This window comes from Bactrocera tryoni, unplaced genomic scaffold (assembly GCF_016617805.1).
Source record: "Bactrocera tryoni isolate S06 unplaced genomic scaffold, CSIRO_BtryS06_freeze2 scaffold_478, whole genome shotgun sequence".
Taxonomy (NCBI): Eukaryota; Metazoa; Arthropoda; class Insecta; order Diptera; family Tephritidae; genus Bactrocera; species Bactrocera tryoni.
In genome coordinates this window covers 1-19,688 of record NW_024396170.1, presented here as the reverse complement: position 1 = coordinate 19,688, position 19,688 = coordinate 1, and the positions used below count along the sequence as shown (strand labels likewise).

General features: G+C 36.3%; 1 long non-coding RNA gene across 2 annotated transcripts in view; it reads right to left on the bottom strand.

Moving 5' to 3' along the window:
* Positions 1 to 10,073, bottom strand: part of LOC120781176 — a 29,201-nt gene extending 19,128 nt beyond the window's left edge. For both annotated transcript variants that reach the window (XR_005706021.1, XR_005706020.1), the window contains exons 1-2: positions 9,984 to 10,073; positions 8,133 to 8,603 (exon numbers count right to left, since the gene is read on the bottom strand). This is a non-coding gene — a long non-coding RNA (uncharacterized LOC120781176). The remainder of the gene's footprint in view (positions 1 to 8,132; positions 8,604 to 9,983) is intronic.
* Between the last annotated feature and the right edge of the window lie 9,615 nt (positions 10,074 to 19,688).

Here is a 19,688-nt window from a genome sequence, read left to right as displayed (position 1 = left end):
AGTGGTTGTAAAGAAACTACCTCGAGGAGCGTTCAGACCAATCAAGATCTGAGAATTTTTTCTTAACGATTGTATAAATTAAAAACATTTGTAATTATTTGAAATAATTAGAGGTCTCTCAAAAATCAAAAAAACATAAAAAATTTAAATTTTTCCCATATTTCAAAAAATTATTATGGATTATATACAAAAAGGAGTTTACGCAATTACATTTCTAAACGCTATTTTTTCGGTTTGTTATAGCATATAACCTTATTAGACTATATGAAACCCCTAAATAAGTTTATTGAATTTTGCTTATCCACAGATTCTGTCTGAGATATTGGACATAAAACGACCTCAAGAAGCAATTCCAGTCTTCAAATCAAAATTACCTCTCCAACTTAGGTTACTACACTCAACTAGTAATTTTACAACTTAAAGGCTGTAAACCCAGGTGATGACGTGAGATTTTTATAAAACTTATTTCAACTGAAATATGCACCCGGTGCGGCTATATCTACAGGTGAAACTCTTAATTATAGCTGTTCATTGTAAACTTTTCGGATAGCTGCCTTTTGCTCTTCACATCTCTTTGGGAGAAAAATTGCTCAAGACAATGTCATAGAAGATAAAAAGTATATTAAGTGACTTAAAGTAATTTATTCAGATTTTCTAAAAGCAGAATAATAAACTATTTTCAGGTTATACATTAAATTGGTCTTCTGCAATATTGAAATTTTTTTAGAACAAGTTAAATATTATATAACCATTCCCTCTTTATTTAAAATTTCTCCTCATCTCTGCACTTTTTCCAAAATTTATGAATCCTTTTAAGCACCTGGTCCTCCTTAATATTATTGCATTTTTGTTACTCTGTTGTCACGCTCTGGTGACACAAGGCTGCTCGGCTTATGTTATTCCCTTTCTTTCACTCTTATGACTAAACTTTAATATTTCATTTCCGTCTTTACTTTTTGCCATTCAATTTTCTGTTACACGCTAAGAAACAACGAAAAACTAATTTATCATGTTGAAAAACTACGGAAATTGTTAAATATCAAAAAAATACGAACAGAAAACATAAGAAAAGGGAAATGATCAAGAGGCAACAAACGAAAAGTCGCCAATTATAAAGGCAAAACAAATACTTGGAGTTGTGAAGAAGTTTACACTTGAAAGAGAATGAATAAGTTACGAATTAATTTTAATACGAAAAGTCAATGTTACACATGAAAAATTCGAAAAAGTTTCAATATAGTAGAAAAACACATCAAAATAATTGCATTAGTGGTTTTAGAGAATTCCGACAATGAGAATGAATAGGGAGGTAGTGAATTTTAGTGAGCCATAAAAAAAACTTTTGGCTATACGAAATATGTGAGATTTTGAAAAAACTAAATTTACTTGAGAAAAGTGACTTCTCGAATTATACTTCACTGGGTAAGTTACATAAAGCACCCGAACTAATTAAGTGCTTACTGTTAAAACTCTCAGGGAACCGATGGACTTACAAGTACGATCCTTTTCAGGTCAGGTAATACTGTATGTAATCCATTCTATTTCTAATATGACAAACAAAAGCAGTTATCCCACAAAGCACTTTTTTGTTTAACTCTTGGCATAATTCTACGTTTCCAGTTCGATTTATCTTCTTGTATTATTTCCATTACTATTTCTCAATTTGTTGGCGCTGCCTTCATCGACACACAAATTGCGATTTCCGACAGGCGCAACAAATTACTCTTCAGGCGGCAAAAGCAATAGAAATGAGCAGTAGGTACCTAAGAAATACATACAGCTTAAACAACAGAGGCAAATAGAGGGATAAACGCGAAGTAATGCAATAGAATTCGCGAATTAATAGCAAGCGCTTTGAACTGCAAGAACGTAATCGTGGAAAAGTGAGCCTAGCGACAAGCAGGAACAATTTGAGGACGCTGACGGGGCAAAGTTGCAGGTGGCAAGCAAGTACAAATACTGAAAAACTGTTTCTGTTGTTGTTGGCTGTGAGTTAAATGGTAATGGAACTGTAAAAATTTTATTCTGATAATGCGCATGCACACAAATTGGCAGACATACAAATACATACATTTGGTAAATATAGTATTTTTTTAGATAATGCTTGTGTAAGTATTTTTCTAATTTTTGATATTGACATTTTTGATTAATTGTTAGTTATGAAAGTACAACTAAGCAAAAAAATTGGCTTCCCTTGAAAATCACTTCACCTTAAAATTAAAATTTAGATTCTTGTCACTCATTCTTGCTACTGATTCTACAGAATCCTCTCTTAATCACCACTTAATTTGTAGAACCTCGTATATTCCTATATTCATATACCTACTAAATGTATACTAATATATATTTTTCCACACTTCAAGTGTGATTACTAAGTACATATAAAACAGTGACGTAACAATTTAAGCTTAGTAAAGCATACATGTGCACAGGCACGACACGATGCAATACAAAAACACATGATCACGTAAATGAACACATTGACAAAGTCAATAAAACTTTAGTGATATAAATGTGTAGTAAGTGCTACTAAACTATTCTAACAAAGTATAACTAAGTATTCCTACTAACTAACTTCTAATTGCGGTCTCTCTCTCACTTCGGTATGGCGCTCAAATCCCTGCAAGTGACACTGCAATTAAATGTTTAAACGAAATCGGATTGCGTTGACTAATTGGCACATTGACAGTGTCGAAGAAATTCAGTGAAATGAAAACATGCAAATTAACAAGAAATAAAAATAAAGAAATAATATAGGAATATAAGTACAAATGCAATAAAGAAATCAAGAACTGGCTTTCGCTAACACTAAAGCACAGATTGACGTACTATATGTAGATTTACAAAGTCGTTGCCAAGTCGACTAACCGTACCGTTATGTCACATTGTGCACCTTAGGTGAGCTAGGGGCTCAGCGCTGCTTATGAGCTATAATTGCAGTAGCTGGAAGTGTGGTGAAGGCAATTGACTTGCGGCAAGATGCGTGCACGTCAGCAAGGCACAAAAGTTTCTTATGGTCATAAATCGCAGAACGTGAAATACGTCAGCAGTATAGTATGTACTACATATACTGGGCAACAAAAACATACTATCCTTACAAGTATCTAAACATATACCAAACAAAACATATACTATATACGTATTATTTATTTATGAAGTGCGTAATTACACGTGCTTCCAAAGTTACAATACACTCACGCATACACGGACTTTGAAACTAATACTATATCATACGAACACTTAATGTCACTCATACGCACTGTCACACGGCAATCCAAAGTTTCAGCTTTGCGCGAATGAACGCATTGGTAACGCATATATTGTGTGAAAAATATTAGACAAGTGAATAAAACCAAGTTTAATAATTTATGAAAGAAACTCTATACACACAATGTCCACATATAAAAATGTATGTACATAAAATGTAAACAAGTTTTGAAAGCTCTGCGTGTACTTAGCTTTGTGACAATCTCACCATAAGTATAAGTGGAAAACTTACTCAACACAGTCGAGAAATGGTAAGAACATCCCGCTTGTCATACGAGACACCACTTAACTTTCAATTGTGCTGGTAACAAACGTAAATTTAAAAGAAAAAATCAAATTTTGTATTGAAAATTTTTGTATTGGACGATACTTGGTATGAACTATTGTCCAAGGCAACGAAATTACCTCCGAGTAAATTGTTCAAATTGGACGAATGTAGAACATGGCTACTAACAAACTTACTTATCGAAATCAAGTTCTTGTATAGAACCTTTGGAGCTGGATATGATAGTTATGGTACAATTGATGTTAACTCTTTTTCTTGTTTTTTTTATGTAGTTTTCTTGAAAAACTTTTGAAGTCTAGTCCGTCTATATTGAATGAAGATGATATTTTGAGTCAAACGAAAATGACAACCATGTTAAATGTTGCTCAACACACGATTCTAGATCGTTTGATTGCTATGGGAAAGTTCATAAAGTGTGGAAAAAGGGTGCTACATGAATTGAATGAAGGATAAATGGAAATCGAAAAACACTTGTAAATATTATCTTCAAAGACACGAAAGAAAACCAGTTTTGCATAGAATTATCAATGACGATCAAAGATGAATTTATTTTAAGAACTCTTAACGTATTAAAACCTGGGTTAGTCAGGGACAACAACAGGGACATCAGGTATTCTGGAGTTTCCTGTTCAATGTCGCAAAGCCGGCAGTTTGCGTAAGAGACTATGTTCATGTTGGAAAGATGCTTTCTGAGCCAGCAGTCCCCTGTATAGTGCGCGACAAGTATACAGAATTTGTCTCGGGGGAGGTTGGACATATCTCTAAACCTTACAAGGTTGTACCTCTAAGTAGTAGCTGGGCGTGGTGTATTATTGCTCCTGCCGTTCTCTCCCCACTCTTCCTTTCATGCGGAGCAACTCGTTTATGGTGCGGCAAGTTCGTTCATTGCCAGCTACCCGTTCATGTCGCGGGACCGAGATCAGATATACACGGTTGTAAACTGATAAGCGGTTCAGCCTTCCTATGTATTCTTCTATGCGCGATACGTTGGTAGCGATAGTTGCGGAAAAATTGATTTCTGCGCGCTGGCTTATAGTAAATACTTCTGCTTAAAAAATGCTCGAAAAAAGTCTCATTGGTATGCATAGTTTGGTATGCGGTCCTGCAATGCCTGCTCCTAGATAGTGCTGCCAGTAGTATGTCGAGCGTGAAATCTCTCCACTCCGCTTTACTGCCGAAAGTAACTCTAAATTTCTTTGTAAAGTTTACCCTCTTCGTAACGCCGACCCTTGGAAGCTGAATTTAATTATACAACGAAGACAGCTACGAAATGCGTCTGAAGTTTTCCACGGCAACCAGCCCACAACCATAAAGGTGTGTTGAAATAAAAAAAAAATCACACATATATAATGCAAGAAAAACGAACGAATGTAATGCCCGATTATTGCCAGGCGTCTGTAAGTGGCAAGAACAGCGACGTAGCACCATCTGCGGCAGCAAGAATATCTAGCGGAACGAGAAGAAAGTGAAACTTAAAGCAAGTAGAAGTTAGCAGCTGTGACCCAGTTTGATTTCACACGAGTGGCTTGTAAGGAGCCACACATGTTCTTCATACAGAATCTATAAAAGCTTATACGTGTATGTGTGTGTATCCGTATTTGTACAAATAGCATATGCATGGATGCAAGTGAGTTTGCAGCAACTTTATCCTTGAGCTTGAAAGAAATCTACCCATAGATTCGTAAGTTTCTGACATGCTGCAGTGATATGGCTAAGAAGGTGTGTTGGATAGAATTGGCACGGCAACAAACACTCAACTTACGAAGAGAATGTCACCGCAAAATAAAAGTGTAAGGTGTGTCGAACAACAGAGAGCACTTCAAGCAAAATAAATATTTTTTTGGTGACATTCTTCCATTTTTGGTTCGTGCTCACTTTCCAAGGAAAAGTGTTGTGGAAATAGCGCAAGTTTCAATATCTCAAGTTTAAAATGGGCTCGGTTTTTCGATCGCTTGCAAAGATTTTTCAACTTCAAATTAAAGATGTTTTAAACCGTTGATGAAAATGTTTATTAATTCAAGAATAATCTACAACGAGGTCTCTCGATCAATGCATTTAAAAGATCTTCTTTGAGTCTTCCTAACAATACGAAAAGCAAGATCATACACTTTCTTAGCCTATCAGATATATTATTTTATTAATAATAATGTAAAAATATTAAAATTCAGATTTCAGAAGGCAGATGAATTTTGATTATAATTAGAATGCCTCCATTCTGCCTTACACAAAATTAAATAGGGAATATCTAATGTCCTTCCAACGGCAATAAATGTATAATCTTGCGGGAAACTTAATCCTGTATCCGATTTATATAATGAGTGTAAAATTGCAAAAGTCATATACGAAACGATATCGGAAGTACACAAAATTCCTATTGAAACTCAATAGAAGAGACTGTAGGAACTTGATCGGAATATTAACTGGTTACTGTCTGTTGGCGACACACGCCCGCAGGATGGGGCGGACAGATCAAGACTGCAGGAAATGTTTAGGGAAAAGCGCAAGGGAAATATTGGAGCATCTCTTATGCACTTGTCCCGCACTGGCAAGAGTATGCTGTAAGCATTGTGATGCCCACGTCGTGATACACTGGAAGAGGTATCGATAGTTAGGCCACAGAGCCTTTTCAAATTCATGTCAAGCGCACGCATGCTAAAGGATAACTACTTCTCATGCACCTAGTAACTGAACTCCATCTAGTATCGCAAAGGATCAATACTGGTCTATGCGTGGCTATTTGGCCTACCAGACTAACCCAACCTAACCTAACCTAACCTATATAATGAGTTATTTGTTCTCATGAAATCACTTATAATTTCGTATATCTGCACTTGGATTTTGCACGTATCTAAATAATTGATTTTGAGGCTCAAAAATTATGGTTATCAAGTTCATATGAGCTTCCGTGTACTCTTTTAGAGTACTGCCTTTCGGCAGTTTGGTTATTCTAGGACCTTGTCAAAGGCTATGTTTTCCAGCTGTATGAAAAATTGAAACTTTAAGCGGTCATTTTATTCTCAGCACTAGAAAAATGAAATTATTCTCGCCGCAAAGAAAATCAATTCGAGATGTCATCTAAAGAAAAATACGCTTATAGGTTTTCTCAAAACAGTAGGAGTTCTGCCGGAGAATTTCTAACTATAAAATATAATATATGTTCAAATGAATGAGATTGATTTCGGCCAAAGATCTCACTCAATTTTTCGCGGTTTAGGCCAACATATGTCTACTGTATAACAATTTCAATGAAATTTTGTGAAAATATAAATTGGCATGCATGCGGAAGTATTCAGCTATATAACTCTCCTATGCTCTTTTCCTTAACTCACAATTAATCCAGCATATTGCATTCTAATTGAACCAACGGCAACTTTTGCGTTTCCATCCGCGTGAAATTCTATTTGCATTTCACCAACCTGAAAAATGTTTCTAGACACAACTTTAGGAAGATTCAGAAGTTGCTGGCTAGTTGCTGCGCACAACTCAGCGGCAAGCAAACTTTGAAGAGCTACAGCTAATTTAAATAGTTTACATTCATGTTGCAGTTGCAAAAACTTTCCGTAATTTTTGAATTGCTAAGTAAATAAAGTCCCGAAAGGCAAACCAATGGAGCAGAAAAACAAAAGAAGGCCTACGTGTAATGAAAACAAGAGTTCGCAATGCAATGAGTAATGCAAAATGTTACATTACGTAGTGACGCCAAAATATGTGAAATCTTACCATATACAAGTTTCAACACCAGAAAGTTTTCAGAGAAAATCTTTCCCGACAATACTTACGTGTATCAAAAATGGGTTGAATCGGGTGAGTACTTCCCTTAGCCACCATGTACCTAAAACAAAGATTTTCGAACTTTCGGCGAATTTTATGCGGCATATATCGGCCATTATTTGAATTATCTCATTGAAAAGTAAGTGTTTTACTCATAATTGTGTATCGTTGAGTCTAAAATAGACAAAATTGAGCGAGAACATGTCCTGCCCCATATAACTATTATCAGGATTTTCGAACATCGGACTGACTTTACTCCATGTGATTGGTATTGATATGTAAGGCACCTTAATGAAACTAAGTGATCATTTTTGTACTATGTGGCATGATAACATTTAATAGATAAAATCGAGCCAATACTATCCCAACTCTCATATATTATCTACTTTGCAGGTTCGGAAACTGTAACAAAGTTAGTGGAAGAGAAATGTACTAGCTATATGTAGCTTAACACGGCAGATGAGTCTGAATAATCTCGAAAGTTTATAACCGCAGTTCAAGATCATATGTTTGAATTGTTCTCAAAATTTCGTCTATACAAACAGTCCTTACTTTTTTCCTCTTGAGTATTACTAGGTTATGAAATAACAATTTTTTGTCATTTAGCATGTTTGGAAAGTAAGTATTGTTTATTTGTTTTTATGAAGGCTTATTATTTAGAAATTGCAAAAATCGCGATACAAAACTGAATACTGATAACTTGGTGTGCTATTGCTGAAATGCAAAAAGTTCGCTGAATAGCTATCTAAGTATTCATAACTTATACAAATTTTACCATAATAATGTTTTTACTTCCATTCAAACTTACATTTCCAAGCGTTGAAGATTATAACAAGATTAGTGCGAAAAGACGACAATTTTGACATAATCCATGCACACTTTAAGACACTTGCGCAGCGAGCAAATAGTAACGCGTTTTCTTCCGTTCCTTTTACTAAGCAATTCCGCAAGGAAGATGCACACTCCTTTTTTCAACCGGTGAACTTTCCGAGTTGCGGTAATTTTTGAGTGTTAGAGCTACGTTTTAATTTTTATGCTTTTCACTTTCCACACTTTTCCAGCTTTATTGCTTTCGAAGACTACCTACTTGAAACTTTTGCACACATTTTACGGCTTTGTTTTAGAGGAGAACTTTTTCGCACTTTTTATAGTTTCATTTTTTAAGGAGACGAAATAATTTCTATTTTGCAAATCCTTTTCAGGATTTCCACTCTTTTCGTGATTTCTTTTATGCTGAGCGTTTTATTGCACTTTTAACAACGAAATGTTATGGCGAACACTAGATAAAAAAATGAAAAAGATTAGTATAATGTAGCATAGTGTTGTTATTTCAAATAATTTTTGCGCCGTTTTTCTGTTAGTGTTCCGCAATGCTATGTAAATACTATAAGGAATGCACATTACTTATTTTAGCAAAATTCTGAAATACACCTTCACTGCACTTCCTTTACCGGTTTTCAACTGCCATAAAACACAGATGTCGAGTTTACTAAAGCACGCCTGCTACGTAAGTTTAGACTTTGTGTCGCTGTTATTGTGGCGGCGAGGCTACCTTTGCTGTTTTTATACCCTGAACAAGGTATATTAAGTTTGTCACGAAGTTTGTAACACCCAGAAGATATCGTTTTGAAATTTTGTAAACGTCATTTTCTCTTCAAGAAGCTGCTCATTTGTCGGAACTGCCGATATCGGACCACTATAACATAAAGCTGCCATACAAACCGAACGATCGGAATCTAATGCTGGTATGGAGAACTTTTGCATTTGAGAAGATATATTCACGAAACTTGGTATAGATGATTTTCTAAGGCAACAATGTAATCTCCGAAAAAATTGTTCAGATCGGATTAATATAGCATATAGCTTCCATACAAACTGGACACATAGTTACTAAAAGAAATGCACCTGTGAAGGGTATATTAGCTTCGGTGCAGCCGAAGTGAACGTTTTTTCTTGTTATTCTTGCTGCTTGTTATTTAAACTTGTACCGGAATTGCGCGGAACTTGCGAATTACCGTTAGCCCGCAATGGCACGCCACATGGCTAGAGGTGTTTATAAAATCTGCAAACACCTAATGGACAACTAACTAAAATAACGAGCAAAACAAATATGAAAACAGGCTAACCATCGGTGGTGCAATATGTAAAGTGATGGCTTGATCCAGAATACGGCGCGACGAAAGGGCACTCACGCGGCGGCAGGCTAGACATTGTCGACACAGTGCACAGCATGGCCAGACATAACGGCTTGAGACGCCAAGTGGCACTCAGCGAGTGACACAAAAGCAGCTGGAATTGTCTGACGCAGCCGCTTTTATTCGTTTGAGTATGTGTGTGTATGTGAATGAGTGTGTGGAATATGCACCGACGGCGAGAGTGGAGTAACTGTTTAGAGGTAGGTGTAAGTGTCAGCAATTTTTTTTATTGATTTGTTATTAAGCCGTTTTATAAATTTTCTTCCAATTTGCACTTTTGTACAGAATACAAGTATATTAAATGTAGGATCAGCGGCACACTTATCGGCAACCAAACTACACTTTTTTCTTAGCTGCCTCAAATTTTTCAACACTTTTTCAGCTTACTTTGCCTGAAAATACTTTTTTAAGTTATTAAAATTTCCTTTATACAAATAAAGGTATGTATGTGTTTATTCATGTACCAATATTTCATATCTTAACTGCTTTAAAATACACGTAATACACATTAGCACACATTAACAGGAGCTTCCAATTCTTCCCCGAAAAACTAAACCAAATTCAATAGCAGTCACTACCAAACTAAAAATGTTTTGGCTCGAATGTCAATGCTAAGCAAAGTCAAATGCTCAACAAACGCAATTGAGTGCAAACGAATGGAAACGAGTAAAAACTCACCACGCCAGCACGAAGCGTGCCGGTTTTACGAAGCGCTAACTTCGCGGGGTGGTCTGAGTTCGTTGCTATTGGAAAGGCGTAAATGTTGCTTGCTTTCGGACTGAAACATGTTTGGTTAGACACCTTTTATAAATTGAGTGAGTTGATGTTTTAGTGGGCAAAAAGTAGCGAGCCACATGTTGCGGGCACATTGAGTGGGTAATGTAAATGTTTCGATACGAACTAATAGATGCGAAAGTGTCGGTCGAAAGTGTCGAAACTCTTCAAGAAGACTTCCAAAGCATAGCTCGTTTATACTTATCTCTAAAAAGTTAAACTCCAGTCTTTGATGGATTAGCATAAAATCTATTATTAAACAAGTAAAAAAGAGCTAAGTTCGCCGTTACGCGTTACGGGCTCCTCAGATGTTGTCATCGTCCATGCCTCTGCACCATATAGCAGGACGGCAATAATGTGTGACGTATAGAGTTTGGTTTTTGTTCGTCGAGAGGGAGAACTTGACTTCTTAATTGCCTACTCAGTCCAAAGTAGCACCTATTAGCAAAAGTTTGATTTCGAAGCTGACATTGTTATTGCTGTTAATACTGGTTCCAAGATAGACGAAATTATCTACCACTTCAAAGTGATGACTGTCAACAGTGAGAGCCAAGTCGCGAGTGCGACATCTGTTTGTTTTATCTGAAGAAGATTTTGGCATCGCTCAACGTCAGTTTGCACAGCCGTAATAGTTCTTCGGGGATACCAAATTTAGACATCGTGGCATAAAAGCAGCTCCTTTTCGTGCTGACTAAAGCAGCTGTAAAATGGACGAAGCGGTGGTGTGTGTCGATCCTCTTTTCACGGGTCTTTTCCAAGATTTCGCGTCTGGTGAATATCTGGTCAGTTGTTGATTTTCCAGGTCTGTTGCCTGACTGATAGGTTCCAATGAGTTTGTTGAGGATGGGCTTTAATCTTTCACAATACGCTTTAGAAACTTATAAGCGATGTCGAGGAGACTTATCCCACGGTAGTTGGGATGCTATACATAGAGCATACATACATAGTGCATAACTATAAAAAGAGTAAGAAACTTATAAGTATTTCCTAATGGGTCTTACAAATTTCTACAGTAATTCTATGCACACTAGTTTCATTATAAATTTCATTCTTGGGTTACATATACAAGTATTGTATTGTTGCAAATTATTAATACATCTGTTCTTTTTTTTGCTTTATATGGCATAAACAATTTAATTAAATCCTATTATTTTGAGTAGATTTGCTGGCAACAAGCCCAAAATTGTAATGTATAAGGCAGGTATATGTACAATATGTATAGCAATGTATATTAATAATGCGAAATGAGATTTTTATTGTATACTGTTGTATTGAATTTAAGAGCGCGCATACACACAGACATATTTCGGCTGTGAAATCTGTTTTAATAATGAAATATATGCATAATTCTAATACACATAGTTAAGCAGGACGTGGTATTATGTGTGAAACTAACACACGATAAAGAATGATTAATATGTAATATATTAAAAATTATAAAGGTAATTAAATAAAGATGAAAAATAAAAATTTATAAGGAAGACATACATACATATTCATTCGGAATTACTAATGTTTTAAACAAATTATATTTTTTGTTGATTTATTTCTTCTTTCTATTTAAAATCAGGTCGTTGGAATATGCACAAAAATGTGGCAAGAAGTAATAGGTTGTCAAAAAAGTCTTGCGGTATTTTTGTTGAATTTTTTTTATTGAAATTGAAATGAATTTTTGATGACTCATGCCCAGCTCTTGACCGATGCTACGGCTGCTACTATGCCGGTCTCTTTTGACTAATTCAGCGATTTTATCGCAATTTTCGACGACAGGCCTTCCGGAGCGTGGCGCATCTTCGACCACCTCTACACCAGAACGAAAACGTTGAAACCATCGATGTGTGGTGGAAATGGAAACTGTATCGGGTACATAAACTGCACAAATTTTATTGACGGCTTGATATGCATTTTTGCCTTTATCGTAGTAGTACTGTAAAATATGCCATATTTTCTCTTTATTTTGCTCCATGTTTGCGACGCTATAACTCACGAACGACTTAAAAGAAACGACAATCAATCAAACACGTGTTAGCACGTGAAATGAGCTTTCCAAAAAGATATAGCATGACCCGTTGCGACGAATAAAACTAAAACTACGCGCCAACTAGCGAAAATACCGCAAAACTTTTTTGACATTTTTTTATTCAATATATGCTGTCTGGAAAACAAGTTTAACTTATCCACTTATCATTAAGTTTCCTAATGGAACATTACTTTATTACATATACCGTCGATACTCGTTAATTCAAACCTGCGATAATTCCAACCACTCTATAATTCAAAATTGTCACGAGTTCTCTACAGAACATCTTTATATATCGAACTGAATCAATGAACTTTCAATTATTAAAAAGTTCTGTCTCCAACCACAACAACAGTTAACGGGGACATGAAACGACAAATCGGAAAATTTTACCATTTTTAGACAATTGCACTGTCCACAACAGTTCTTCTGCATTGTCCCACGTGGAACTCTACTTCTTTTCGTCAAATACAACTTCCAAATTACAACCATTGGACCAAGGAATCATTCTTAATTTTAAGATGTTCTAACGCAAAGAAGTTGTTGAGCTCATTTTAGAATCTCTCGATTCAAATATCACGGTTCTGACAGCTATTTTACTGATTGACAAGGCATTGAGAGCTGTAATACCTCTAACGACTCTCAATTGCTTCAAAAAATCAGGTTTCTTAAAAGAAGATCTTCCAATACTTATGGATGATAAAGAACCAGCAATGAAATCAATACTTGACATCAGCGGTGTGAGTTTTTCTGATTTTGTGCAAGTCGATGAAGAGGTTGATGTTTCAGATTCACTAAAAAATTAACAATGAAGATGACGACATTATTTCAGAACCTTTGGTAGAGGTCAGAGTTAGTTAGGTCAAAGTCAATTAAGGAAGCAATATCCTCAACCGATAACCTACAAATCTGCTGTCTACAAAACGAAATGATGCAAAAGGATTTCAAGCACTTTTTCTCTCAAAGTTATTGAGCAGTCTGGGCAGCAGCAATATACTTTGAAGCAAACAGGTAAAAAAGAGTTCTTTCGAAAGATTAATTAATTCATATATGTATGTACACGAATGTCTCTCTAAACTTTTGACATTGTTATACATAAGCAGTTAATAAATAATAATCGATCAACATTTAATAATGGAATTTTTATTTATTTTTTCTCACAAATTTCGAACCATTTGATATTTCAAACACTCGATAAAACTCGTAATATTTTAAGAGTGACTCGAGTTTCAAATTAACGAGAGTCGACTGTACTAAAGTTATATACGTAAATTTGTGCATGGTCATAAGTATGCCTGGGTATGCTCGTGTATGAAGGATGTGCATACGCGCTTAATAATTCAATATGCCAAGCCCACTTGAGTGCGAAACCAATTCTGAACACCAATTTGTGCTTGTTATACGAGCGAAGCGAGTAAGTGTATTCATACGGGCGCATGTAACAAGCCACACCCAGCGATGTGGCATCCAACGATGCCGCAGGTAAAATGCATATAATGCAGACGTGTGGCTACGATGGCTGTTTGTTCATGCTATCGTTGCATTGCTCATAATTTGGCGCAATTTATGTGATGCAATCAATCCGTTATGGTACAAGCTCAAAAGTAGCTACCTGCACTTGTTTTATAACAACTAAATCGGTTAGTCAAAATTCATGTTGGAACATTTATATTTTGCATCTACTGGGTTTACATAACTTGTCATCGGAAAATCGATTTAAAATCCAACAATCAGGTGTTGGCTCTAATGAGTTACCCCGGTGGATTACACAAAACAAAGGCTCTGTTCGCAAGTATACTTCTGACAGTTTTAATTTAATGCGGAAGCAGAAAACTAGTAACTACTCTTTGTGACGAGCATATTGTTGAAGAAACTAAAAAAGACTTGAAAAGTAAAGATAAATGTAGCTTTTTCTCTATTATTGATGTAGACACCGTTTACGCGGTTATAGCTGGGATTAACAGCGCGCCAATCGTTCTTCCTTCCCGCTGTTTTGCGCCAATCGAAGAATCCAAGCTTAGCGGCAGAAATTTTCTCTCGAAAACTCGTAAAGTCGACGTCAAAAGGGGGTCCTCACAGGAGACTGTTGTTTATTTTTTGTTGGTTGGGTTTTTTACGTGGCGGTCCCAAACCCAGTGCACAACCCTGGAGGAGGGAAGTTTCGCCCAGATGATACTTTATCTAAGACCGGAAGTCGTGAGTTGCTTGGGCTATGTACATATATGTACAGGGTCCGACACATTTACTTTGACGCCAGGCTCGATGAAAACAATTGGAGAGCGCCCATTTGCGGTAACTTGTGGACCAAACCATTATTTGTGGCAAAGTGCTGCCTACTGGTAACCAACCGATGACTTAGATTCTCGTATTATGAACGGTCCGGTCAAGTAAACCCCATCGTATTGAGAGTTTACAGATTGCTCAGTTGGAAAAATTTTTTCTTCAGAAAACACAATGTTCGGAATTTGAAGGACAAGCGAAGCAACTGTTGATGACCACCTCCATGGCGTTTTGCGATGCTACAAGTATCATTGTAACGAGTGATGGTGCGATAAACAAAAACTTTATTCACATTAAGGTGTTTGAGCTCACGAACAATTGCTAGCTGTGATTTTCCAGCTAAATATAGAGCAATCACACTATTATGTTTGAATTCCATCGCTGATCACTTCTTTTTGCATTCACTTTTGGCAAAATGCTTTTGTACACTTGTGAGCAATACTCCAAACTGGCATTCAGCAAATTTATAAATAGCTGATTCCAGTCCGACAGCTAGCCACATAAAAGTGAAAGGCGCTGAGAGAACTTTCCTCACTTGCATGAACTTCTATACATAGCTCCCTCCTCTATAAAAGTAGCTTAGATGGAACTTACATTTTGTTGGTTCTGGGACAGTGATTTCCACACGAGTGGAACTGCAACTGTGTGAGTGAGCATGAAAATAAAGACACCCACTGAGCACGTGATGGTTTTCGTCGCTGATTTGACAACGAACAATGATGAAGCAGATGGGACTTGTGTTTCAGCTTGAACAATTGTTCAAGAAAACTTCACTTATTTTGATTGAAAATGAAATAGAGTAATCAAAAAATTAACTGAAATGAAATCAGCGGGGTTTCCTAATAGAAATGAATTGATTAGAGTTAAAAATAGAAGTGATGAGATTATAAGAATAAACTCTGCAACAACCTCGTAATCATAGTTAAGGTTAATTTCTGGACACAGAAATATCTTTTTTAGCGGATTATCACGCAGATCATTTTCAAAAATTATCACAAGTTCCACTTCAAGATCAGATTAAAAGAAAAAGTACTTGGAGTGAGATTGGTTGGAAATTTTATTGAAAATAAATTGAAAATGAACTTATTAAGTTTATTTATTTTATTTATTGTTCGCGCACGTAGGGTATAGGATCTTTCAACGATAGATTGATATCGGATAGCACATTACAAAACCATAAATAAATTGTAGATGTATCTACCATAGAATCTGCTCAATTTCCTCGTTAACTAGAAACAATTTTTTCGAAGAGTAATATGTTATCAAGTTTCCTCCCCGAATCAAGAACTCAGTGCCCCTTTAATCAACTAAATCCATATACGTACTGCAGTTATGAAAAGGCCGTTATTGCATAAAAAATTACATATTTGAGTGCGGTATAGAACTTGTGCGAGCCACTCACCCATTCTCTACTCTAAAATCAATTCCGTATTGCATGCAAAACCGACAACAACAAAATATAGACAGGGCTAAGCGCCACTATTTATTAGTGCCTTTTGGATGCTGTGCACGGGCCACAAATGCATACATACATATAGTATATGAGTGTGTCCTACTATGGTCCTCTACGTTATGGCGCTTGCAACAAAATGCAGGGCACTGATGAATAATTGATTTGTATGACATACATATATGAAATACAAGTTACCGAAATGTAGTGAACGTAATTGGTCCACTTTTATTGCGCCGCCAATGCACACGCCTCAAATGGCAAAAAACGAAAAATGGATATTTCTCACACTCATTTTACTCCCACCAGCCTATCGATTGGTAAACACTTTCGCACACAATTCCACAAGTTGGCAAATTAATGGAGAGCAGCGCCAAATTCAGCCACTTTGATTTAGCCTCCACTATGCGGCCGCAAAAGACAACATAGTTGGATAACCCCTCCTTATTTAGTGGAATAGAGTTGGCAGTCTACCTAACTGTCAGCCTCATTTGCCAATCAGTTTGTTAATATTGTCCCACATAATGAAAATTTTCCGATATCGTATACAATACCCAGCGCGGTTACATATACTTGCCTAGGTAGTATATACTTGTATGTACGTACCACAGCTATTGCCACAACGAATATCACACATTTTTTTACAACCATCATTAACGAAAGCTAATTGCAGTTACAGTTATCGACACATTATGATTTTATTGTTGCGTGAAACACATTTCCATAGGCATGTAGCTATCTACATCCGGCATTTGCCTGTGGCATCATTTACGGCATTATGCAACGGTTTTGTATGCGTGTTATCAGCACGTGACATTAACATTATGAATGTATTTTACTATCAGCACTAACGGTATTTAAATGTACTAGTAGTTAATTCGATTTGCTATGGTATAACCGATTTAACGGTTGAATTATTGACCGTTTATAAATGTGAACGAGTGTGTTTTTGCGAGGGTGCTACCCTGTTGAAAAATACTGCGCTATTACAGTATCTATATTTGTGCAGCCATTTCTCTATGCTATGAAGAGAAATAATTATTCAAAATAATTTTTAAAATCTCATTTGAATGAATTGCATACATTTGATGACTTTTTTAAACTTTTACCAAAATTTTTTAGAAGTTGTCTCACAAATTCCTAAAATAAATGACCTGGTCTACGAAAAGGGGGCTATCGTGTGAAAACTAGTTTTCTGGAAAAAGCTGTTAAAAATAATCTTCAGTTTTTCGTTATCTCATTAATTGTTCTCCTTTTTTTTGACATCTAAGCCCCCTTTTCGTACACCAGGTCACACATAGATTTTTTCAGTTCAGCATTCAAATCGGGTTATTGCTATTGACAAATTCGAAAATTGTGAATCTCCCTGGGTTGGTATGAACCCACCACATGCAATTTTATCTTTATATATGCATATACGTGCCACACAAGCTGATTTCTATACAAATTCCATCATTTGAATTTATTACTATTCTACAAATTTTAGTTAGTATGCAAAATCAAAATTTTTGGCATATATAATTACATTTAGTGATTTTGAAAATACATAATGAATTCAAAATTTTGTTCGTCAATTACTAATTTCACAGGCATTCTAAAGGTGGTTTGATAATGATTACTTCGAAAACGGGAAATTTACTTGGAAACTGTAAATATTTATGTCTCGTGTTCTACTATTATTGCATAGCAGAGAGCATAATACCAGGAGATTGTGAACCCGATTCCCCAAGCGATGACGATGGAGCAGACGTTCCATTGCCCGACTATGAAGAAGTTTGAATAGCGGTTGAACAACAACAAATCGGCGGCTGCCGATGCACTGTCGGCCGAGCTATTCAAACACGGCGGCTAAGGACTGATTAGGAGCATGCATCAGTTTCTTTGTAAAATATGGTCGGGCGAAAGCATGTCCGACGATTGGAATTTAAGTGTGCTCTGCCCAATCCACAAAAAGGGAGACCACTCAATTTGCGTCAACTACGGTGTGATAAGACTTTTCAACATCGCATATTGTGTTCTATCGAGCGTACTTTGTGAGCCACCTTTATGCCGCGATGTCTGAATTTAGTATCCCTACAAAACTAATACGGCTATGTAAATTGACGTTGAGCAATGCCAAAAACTCCATCAGGATCGGGAAGGACTTTTCCGAACCTTTTGATGTCAAACGAAGTTTCAGACAAGGCGATTCCCTTTCGTTGGACTTCTTCAATCTACTCTTGGAGAAAATAATTCGAACTGCAGAACTAAGTAGAGAAGGTACCATCTTCTATAAGAGTTAACAACTACTGGCGTAAGCCGATGACATCGATATCATTGGCCATAACATCCGCGGCCTTAGTCCTGCTTTTTACGGGCTGGACAAATAAGCGAAGCAAATGGGTCTCGTAGTGCTATCAAATACGCGGTCGTCGCAATCGCCGTTTGTCCCCCACGTCACTGTTCACAGTCATAACTTCGAAGTCGTAGATAATTTCGTCTATCTTGAAACCAGCATCAACACCAACAACAATGTCAGCCTCGGAATCCAACATAGAATAACCCTTGCCAACAGGTGCTACTTCGGACTGAGTAGGCAATTGAAAAGTAAAGTTCTCTCTCGACGAACAAAAACCAAATTCTACAAGTCACTCATCATCCTCATCCTACTATATATTGCGGAGGTATGGACAATGACATCATCTGATGAGTGAGAAACTGCGGCTGCGCTAGGTTTATGTCGTACATATGGACAAAAGCACTCCAGCTCTGATAATATTCGATGCAATACCCCCCGGGGGAAGAGGAATACCTTCACTCCGTCGGAAAGACCAGGTGGAGAAGGAGCTGGCTACACTTGAAATCATCAAAGCGTTGTCCTCGCCAATAAAGAAGAAGAAGTCAGTTTGCAAAAAATGGAGTAAAATCATAGATCAAAACAAATGATTCGACTGAAAGCAAATTTTTTACGACTGGAATTTGTGAGAATATTGTGAGAAAAAAAAGAAATTTCTCTATATTCATTCACTAGTGGGAGAGGCTTAAAGTTCTATATACTTGAATCACTGTTTTTATAACGGAGACCTCAAAATTGATTTCAATGAAACTTACTTTAATGTAATTTATCCATAACATTTTTATTAAAAACCCTTTGTTTCCATTCATTATAAGAAGTGGCCAAAATTTATTAAAAAATAAATACATTATATATAAATAAAAAAACTAACAAGCATGGCAAATATACATAGCCTGGACAACTCTCACTCTTACATTTTGAAAAAGACTAAAATTTTGCACTTTTTTAAGATTAGATATCAACATTCTGAGAAAATAACAAGCAACTGTGACAACCAGTACATAGACCAGAATAAATGCAATAGTTTGGTGAGAAAGTAACGAGATCTCCGTAGAAAAGACAGTGAAGGGAACACCCTACAGCGAGCTAAGGAAGAAAGAAGGAATACAAGGTACATTTACCAATAATAATACTTATTAAATATTTTCACAACGCGCATTCACTTCTTAAAACAACATTACTTAAATAGACAGGTATGCATAAAGTAAATGAACTGATTGACCAAAGTATCTCAAACAAAGCGCTGAAAAATGAACCTCACGAAAACTTCAGTAGCGACCTTTTCACAAGTGCTATGTACGAATTCTACA